The sequence below is a fragment of the Triticum urartu genome, chromosome 2A (assembly GCF_056163025.1).
Source record: "Triticum urartu cultivar PI428250 chromosome 2A, HENAU_Tu73, whole genome shotgun sequence".
NCBI classification, from domain to species: domain Eukaryota; kingdom Viridiplantae; phylum Streptophyta; class Magnoliopsida; order Poales; family Poaceae; genus Triticum; species Triticum urartu.
In genome coordinates this window covers 701,580,229-701,586,494 of record NC_141874.1, presented here as the reverse complement: position 1 = coordinate 701,586,494, position 6,266 = coordinate 701,580,229, and positions in this window count along the sequence as shown.

Sequence of the window (6,266 nt, the reverse complement as noted above, 5' to 3'; positions counted from 1 at the left end):
TCTCTCTCTTTGGATCTTGTCGGATTTCGGGTTCTGGCAGACCCTTGAGGTTCGAACACTGGGGTGCGCGCGGAGATTTCGCCTCCTACCTACCTGCACCCCTCCGCCATGCTAGGATCTAAAACTACGGAAAGAACAACACAAGAGACACATGGTTTATACTGGTTCGGGCCACCGTTGTGGTGTAATACCCTACTCCAGTGTGTGGTGTGGTGGATTGCCTCTTGGGCTGATGATGAAGAACAATACAAGGAAGAACAGCCTCGCGAGGGTCTGTTCTTGGCTGGGGCGATGAACTGCTCAGCGGAGTTCAGTCACCTTCTCTCTCTCTCTGCCTCCAGCAAAACTGACCGAACCCCCGACCCCCTTGCTATGTGGGTGGCTGGTCCTATTTATAGAGGCCCTGGTCCTCTTCCCAAATATCGAGCGGGAAGGGAGCCAACAATGGTGGGCTAATTTGAAGGGGGACAGCAAGTATCAGCTATCCTGACAAAATTAGTCTTCGCCTGCGCAAAGCTCTGGTGATGATGCTGTCTTGGGCTCCACGGTGACCTCTGTCTCGTAGTCCTCCTGGTCTTGGTCTTGTTGCACCGAAATGGCAACGTTTGCCTGATGCCTCGGTACTCCGCGGCTGCGCTTGCCCCCTTTGCACCAAAGAGGAAAGGAGGACGCTGCGCGGGCTGGCACCCGCCTGGCGCCCTGAGTCATCATGGCTTGCGTCACGGGCACCTCGTGAGGTACCCCACCTTGATCTCTCCGCCTCCTCGTGAGTCAGCCTGACGAGGCCGTGCCTAAGGAAGCTCCGCGTCGTCCGCCCCGCGAGGCTTGGCCCCTCGCGAGGGTCTTGGGTTTGTGTTGGTGAAGATGGGCCATGCTGGGCCCCCCTTTGAGCCACGCCGCAGGCCGCAGGCAGGCAAGTCTGGGGACCCCCGTTCCCAGAACGCCGATAGTAGCCCCCGGGCCCAAGGCGCGCCCGGACTTGGCCGTGCAGGGAGGCGGAAGGGCAAGAGAGAAGCTCCGCGTGGCGGTTGACTGGACGTGGGCGCCTTAGCAACCGCGCGAGTTGATAAAGGAGTGGCATCCGCCTAGGCCCTGCTTCTTGCTTTCCCCGGTTGTTGCTCAGATCCCCTTTCTTGCGCCTCTCCTTCCTTCCTCCGAAATTTCCAGATCTGCTCTGACCGTGCGACCTAGGGAGCCATGGCACCTCGTCAGCCCCCGGCCGCAACTTGGTACTCGTCTGCCCTGGACTCGCCGAACGTGTCGGAGGCGAGCCTTGCCCGGTTGCGCCGGATGGCGACGGCGTGGGGCATCGACGGGGCGAAGGTGTACAAGGCCGGCTCCGCCACCCCTGAGGGTCAAAGGAGCACCTTCTATCCGCTCTTCGTAAGTGCCATTGTTGCTGGCCTGGTGCCTCCCTTCTCCGAGTTCTTCTTCTCTGTCCTCCGCCATTACAAGCTACAGGCCCTGCATCTCCATCCCAACTCCGTCCTTCTCCTGGCAATCTTTGCTTATTATTGCGAGGCTCACGTTGGGGTGCCGCCTTCAGTGGCCTTACTGCGCCACTACTTCTACCTCCGGACCTCTCGTGGGACTGCTTCCGCGTGCGCGAGCTTCGTCGCGTACGACGGCGCCATTGCCATCTCGAACTCTGGGAAGAGGATTGAGGGCTTCAGGAGCAAGTGGATCTTGGTGGATGCTGGGCGCATCCACCCTCGGCTGATCCTGCCCACGAGCTCCAGCGACTGGGGTCGAGCGGAGCTTGCGGATCCCCGCGCGAAGATGGTGTTAGAGAAGATGGACGCGGATCTGAGACCGACCGACATGGCGGTGGCGAAGCTGACTGGCGCGTCGCTACTGAGGGAGTTCCTGGAGCACCGGCTGGCTCCTCTTCGGCAATACTCACTTCCAATGTGGATGCCCCGTCCGAGCCCCGCGGCCTTGGCCGACGGAGACCTGGCTGCGGTTCTCCAATCTCTGGTCGGGGGCAATGTGGTGAGGTTGGAGGGCGCTCCTACGCCCTTGTTCCTTCGCGACGACTGGGAGCGGGTGGTGAAGTCCATGCCCGTCTTCAACGGGGAGGGGCCCGTGCCCCTAGAAGCTCCCGAGGGACCGGTGGACGTGCCCTCCGGTGACTCCAGCGAAGAGGAGGGAGGAGGGGAGCGGGGAAAAGGGCCTGACTCCGAGGCGACTGACGGAGAGTCGAGGGCTCCCCTCCCCCGGCGCAGGTCCCGCATTCTCCGCCTCTCTCCGAGCGATGACGATGAGGATGATGACAAAGACGACGACGAGGACAACAACGGGCAGGGCGGCGGGAGCTCGCCCCCGATCCTGAAGAAGGACAGGACCGGGCTGATCTCCCGCGGGTCTCCCCCGGCCCCGGGGCGAACCGCAGACGCACCTTCCGCCTCCAAGCTTCCCGAGGTTGACCCTTCTAGCCGGCTTTCAGGCTTCAAATTTGGCCGGAGGCCGCTTGAGCTCACTGGCGACGACCCGTAAGCATTCGATTCTTGTCTTTATCTCTTGCTCTGCTTCTGAGGCTTGACGTCCGCATCCTTTTGGATAGGCTGGCGCCCGCAGCAAAGAAGCCGAAGGGGGCTCCCATGGTTCCATCCGTGGCGGCACTTCTGCCCGCGAAGGAGGATGACCGCGACGCACAGGCTTCTCCTGCCCGGTCGTCCTCGCGAGGCCTGGCTGAGCCGGCTGGGGTGAGCTCAGCCCCCATGGCCCAAGTGGCTCCCGAGGTGCTCTTGCCTGCCGCCGCCACTACAGCTGTCGGGGCGCGGCAGACTCCGCCTCAGGATGCCGCGGCTGCGCTGCCGCCTTCTCCTCCTACTCCACCGGCCGCTGTCTCTCTGACTCCTTCTGCCGTTCTGGATCATGCTGTTGCTGAGCTGGACCGACTGCGTCAGGATCTTCTTGGCGCCGACCCCTGCTTAGTGGCCGGGCGCTTGGAGCTGGCTTCAGGATGGGTTCGCTCCGACGCCTCGATTCGGGCGGCGCTGGTCCAGGCCTCGACGGCATGCAACCCTGGGGGAGGTGGTCGACGTCCGTGGTCGCTGCAAGGCGCTGGAGGACGAGCTGCAAGGCCTGCGGGATCAGCTCACGAAAGAGGTCCGCCTTCGCCAAGAGCAGGAAGAAGGCGTGAAGGCTGGCGAGGCGGCCGTCGAGGGCCGGGAGGCCAAGCTCAGGAAGCGCCGTGACCGCCTAGGCGCGCTGGAGCAGGAGTTGGGGGCGAGGAAGGCCGAGCTGGACGGCAAGGCCCTGGTTCTTGCCGAGGACCGCGCGGCCTCCACGGAGTTGGAGGCGAAGGCTCGCTCCTCGCTGAGGACGCTTTACGACAGCGGCCTGGAGAGCCCGCTGGCTGGCGCCGAGGACGGCCCTGCCAAGCTGCTTCCCTTCCTGGTTCATGCTCTTGAAGATGTCGCCCTTGGCCTTGGCCCCACAGCCAAGGCTGAGGCGCGTGTCCTGTCTTCTGCAACGCTGACGCAGGTCCTCACCCACATCCACCTTCGTGATCCCGGCGTTGACCTCGACAGCCTGCTTGAGCCAGTGAGCGGCGAGCATGCCGCTGCCGCTGCCGAGGCCGTGAAGGGTTGCGCAGAAGCTCTGCTGGGGAAGTTCCGGGCCTTCAGCACCAAGCCAGAGCAAGGCGCTGCCGGCCCCGCTGCTCCGTGAGGCGAACCCACTCCGCGCTGCTCCCCCGCCGCCAAGTGACTCCGTCGTGGCTCCTGTCCTGCTTTTAATTCCTGCACATGTATCATGCCTCGGGGAGGCGTTTAAACTTGCGTTTGGTACTGGGATCACAGTGTGGACTTTAATATTTGCTTTTGAATTCCTTGAAATTTGTGCTTTTCCTTCCTACTTGCTTATGTTCTACGCCGGCAGAGCCCGGCCCCGCGCGTACCTCACCCAGCAATAGTCCCTACCGGAAACCAGGACGGGACCAAGGAGTGAGGGGCTACGTGACAAGTTAGGCTCCTGAGTAGCGATGCTCAGGAGTCCCCCTTGGCGCACGAACAGCAAGTAGGGAGGTGTGATGTGGGTGGATCTACCGTTCTACGTCTGCAGAGCCCGGCCGCGCGCGTGCCTCACCCAGCGATGGTCCCGACCGGAAACCAGGACGGGGCCATGGAGTGAGGGGCTACGTGACCAGTTAGGCTCCTGAGTCGCGATGCTCAGGAGTCCCCCTTGACGCTCAAACGGCCTTCGTACCTTGGCTCCGCTCGGGGAGAGACGCGCGACGAACCAGGCCCAGGGGGACCTGGCTAGGCGGCATGCGTCTGGGTGTAACCCAGGCGCAGCCCCCGTGCCCAGCCCCCTCGCGCGGCACTCCCGAGGGGAGGCGTTACGATGAGGCTAGACACTGAGCTCCGGGCTCCCTAAGGTTGATGCGGCCCGGGGGCCACCCTCAGTTGTTTATCACCAGCACGGAGCATAGTGCTACCGTATGTGTACGGGCATAGCCGCTCCTCGGCAGTGTCGTCAGCCAGCGCTGAGCATGGTGCTTCCACTGGTACGTGGGAGGGGGCCCCCCTCCGGGAGGAGCCCCCGGGGCATGTACAACCCCGCCCTGACACGTGGCTGGCACGGTAGGGCCTGGTGAGGTGTATCTAGGCACCCGTGAGCCAGCGCGGGACTCGCGGGGCCCTACCTCTAGGCGGGTTGCGCCTGGCACTGGGCCTTATCTTGTGGTGTGTCCCTGCAAATTTGGTTAGATGCCTGCACTCTACGTCCTCGGGTCCCGGCTCTCGAGCTGGTCTCAGCCGTCGCTGGTATGCCAGGTCGCGATGCCATGGACAAGGCCAGAGGGTGAGGGATGGAGAGCCAATAAGAGCCCTGAGTCGCGATGCTCAGGTACCCCCCCTTTAACGTGCAACTGGTCGGCATGGAGAAGAAGAGGTGCCATGGACCGGCATCGAATAATCATGCATGGTGGGTTTAACGCATAATCGGAAATAAATGCAAATGGGATACATGCCACTGGGCCTGGGCCGAGCGGCTTGGGGATCATGCGGCTTGAGGGGGGCCCCCAACAAGGTAAGCTGACAACATAGAATAAAAAGGGATACACGCCGCAGGGACGGACCCCCGCGGCCTGGGAATAATGCAGCCCTGGGGGGGCGCTCCCAGTTGGAAGTGAAACCAGAGAGATGTCACCTGATGATGTTGAGGATGAAGGAGTGTTGGTGTAGCAGACTCGGTGGGCCGCGGAAGCCGATCCTCATGACCCCCAGGCCTAGGGGCCTCGGGAGGCTCCGGAGGCGTTGGCGGCTCCTCGCGGGCCATCTCCATCTCTGCCAGGGCTGCGGAACGCCTGGCCTCTCGTGCCTCCGCGATGCCCTCATGAGGCGCTGGTACATGTCAGCCGCACTCGGCAAATCATAAGGCATGCGAACGTAGCTGTGGGGTGGACCTCCGCAGCGCCCCACTCACGAGGGCCAGAGGCGCTCCAGGGAGGCGACTTGGTTGAGCCCTGGTACATCGATGCAGAGGCGCAGCCCGCCATCCTCGCCTGGATGGGGGGCTACTGCTGGTAGGCGACGGCCGCCTCTCATGACTCTTGACTCCTGTAGCTCCTGAATGGCCTTGCTGACGAACTCCTGAGGGTCTGGATCTCCTTGCCTTGCTCCTTCTTGAGGGAAACGTGCTTCAAAACACGCCTCCATGTGGTGCCCAAGCGCCTCCCTCGTGACCCTAGCCAGGTCGGTGGCCCTCCAGGGGAGAGCCCCCGAGCCCTGCCTAAGGAGGGCGCCGGACGCGCTTTCCTATGCGATGGAGGGAGGTTCCCCCTGGGCAGGCGCGGGCCCAGAGGGGCCTGCCTCCTGAGGGGCCGGGCCGGACGATGTCTTCTTCTTCTTGGGGGCGGCCTCGGGAAGCCTTCTGCTTCCGCGATCCGGGTCTTCCAGTGATGCAGCCTGAAAGGCTCGTTCCAGGGAACACACCGCGTCCTTCTCTTCACACGACACCATGATGACTCCGCCGCTTCCTGGCATCTTGAGGACATTGTAGCCGTGGTGAGTTACGGCCATGAACTTGGCCAGCTCCGGGTACCCAAGGATGGCGTTTTACGGTAGGCGAATGTGGGCGACGTCGAAGTCGATGAGCTCGGTGCGGTAGTTGTCGTGTGCCCCGAAGGTGACAGGGAGGCGGACCTGCCCAATCGGGACCGTGGAGCCGTCGGTGATACCGGAGAAAGGCTTGGTTGGCTGAAGCTGGCTGTAGGGCACTTGGAGGTTGTTGAACGTCTCCACGGACAGGACGTTGAG